This window comes from Diadema antillarum, unplaced genomic scaffold (genome assembly GCF_040938485.1).
Source record: "Diadema antillarum isolate AM-2024a unplaced genomic scaffold, OU_Dant_1.0 seq00001584_RagTag, whole genome shotgun sequence".
NCBI classification, from domain to species: domain Eukaryota; kingdom Metazoa; phylum Echinodermata; class Echinoidea; order Diadematoida; family Diadematidae; genus Diadema; species Diadema antillarum.
In genome coordinates, this window is record NW_027272302.1 from 852,183 (window position 1) to 854,664 (window position 2,482).

Consider the following 2,482-nt stretch of genomic DNA (forward strand, 5'->3'; position numbering starts at 1 on the left):
GACCGGAAAGGGAAAATGGAAAGGTTGTAGCATTCTGTATCATTTTTGAGTGACACTTTTAAGCTATTACCTCAGCCCGTTACATTTTCGTTGCAGTTTTTTACTCTCTCTCTCTCTCTCTCTTTAGCGTTTTTTTTTTCTTGAACTAAGTACTCTATGTGGAGATTGGGAGGGGGAGGAGGGGAGACTACAACGGAAAATGGGCCTGTGTAAACGCATCCATGAGACACCAATTAATGAAAATACCCCTTCTGTTTCTGTCATTTTGCTTCCGAACAAAATTTGAGTGCATCTTGTTTGATGCTGAGTGTTGTGATTGCGTGTGTTGTGATTTTCAATCGAATGCTTTTGAATTGAGAAGCATAGACTTCTATGTCAAGTCAAAGTCAATATTTGACAAATATAGTCATGGTCACCGAGTAGCACATTGCTTAAACCCTCTTATCCATGAGTCGCAAACACTGTAAAATTGTAAAAAGCATATTATGACAGTGAAAAATGATTTGAACTGTTATTTCACAAACCGCTATAATCAAAGATAGGACACCTACGTACCCGAACTAACAGTTATAGGTGGTGATTCGTTGAGCTCCACGTCTTTGTTGGTGTAGATGGCGACCGTGACGTCATATGATGTGTTGGCTTGAAGACCTCGTATCACGCCACCCGTTTCCTCACTGCCAGAGACGAACACTGATCGTGGCAAATTGAACAAAAGCGGATACGATTTTCCTTTAGTCCCATAAATTTACAAACTTAGACAGAGACGGGTTTACTTAAAGGGAACGATAGACACGTGATAGACACAGCAGTTCCGGTAGCACGCGGGACTGCTTATCGAACGAAAGAAAGAGAATATTTCTTTCCACAAACAGAACGCTAGAATTTGTGCCAGTAAGAATCGTTTCCTTTACTTTTTATATCTGTCATTGAATTTGAGAAAAAATGCAAGTTACGCATAATGTTTTTAATAATGCTTGACAAACCTAGGATTGTTCTAGGTTTATCAAGGAGTGAATGAATACACCTGCGTCACATCGATTATTCCAACCCAAGTTTGAGCGACAAATCAGTCATGCCCTACGACCCCATCATGATTATCCTCGTCTCTAACACTATCACTACAGTGAAATTAATAAAGGCAAAACCAGACAATAGTGAAATAGCTCAAAATATACCAGACTGTCTATCGACAGCGCCCTCGTCAGCAAGCTCGTAGTAGATCTTGTAGCCCACCGAGTTGCAACTGTTCGGAGGGAGTGTCCACGTGACGTCAATGCTGTAGGTCCCGCCCACACCAGTAATGTCTTCGACCACCATGCCATCCAGATCGAAATCTGCACCATACAGACACGCACACAACGACATTGACAAAAATTGATCTTGTTGTTCTAATGTTTTCTCCCCATCATCTTCCTTCATGGCGTCATACAATTTAGAAAGTCTCTCTTGCAAAATATAAAACACTTTGAATTACGAAATTTCATACAGAGAATCGATTGCATATTCCCCAATTCGTAAAGCTTTATATGATCAATTAACTGTTTGTCTTCATTATTGATGCATTTTTCATTTCAACCAAATCATCATCTCTAATTGATGACACTTAAGTTGGTATTTAAGCATACCAAAGCCAAAAACTGATACGGTTATGACGCAAGAGAACACCGTTGAATCATGTTGTGAAGGAATACAATCTAATAATATAAATAGCTTAAAGAAGAGTGATATGATACTGTATCTGGTGACATCATTGTCATTCCGTAATAGGGAATGCTTTCCCGTCGAAAACATAATAAATGTCATATTTTAAGTTGAGAGAAAAAAACAAATTGCCGTATTCGACATCAAAAGTTTGTACCTTTAGGCCACAGCTCGCAGATGTAACTGATCCTTCGATCGCAAGGGATGTTGATCAGGTCCCCGCTGGGCTGGAGGGCGACGCACGTGTAGCCCTGGTCGGTCGGGTAATTTGGAGCCCAGAGTGTCTGCTGGTAGGAGTTGGGAGTGGTGCAGTCTACCCATCGCCAGTCGCCCTCAACGGCCAAATCGGACAAACCTAGCGATTCAATAGAGGTCAATTTGGTCTATCGTTGGATGTAGTTCAATCTTGAATCAAATGTGAGAGTTAGGGGATTTCAATTTGTCAGGCATAATAAGCAATCAACCGACAAGTAAACACAACCCTTAAAACTTTACTGAAATTCAGTGTCTTCAAATCAGATGTTTTAAATCTATGCAGAACATTGACAAAATGTTGGGTCCTCAAAATACAATGCCAAATTTATTTTGTCAAAATTTTCAATTCTTCCATTTGTATATTGGTAGCCATGGAATCCTTTCTCGGAGTCAGTTTCATTTAAATTGAAGGAATACAATCTGTTACGTCATAAACTTATGCAAGGTCTCCACAGTATCACTTATTTTGATAGAGTTGACAAGTACAACTCTTCACATCTACTTTGAGCTGGTAAGAATAAAC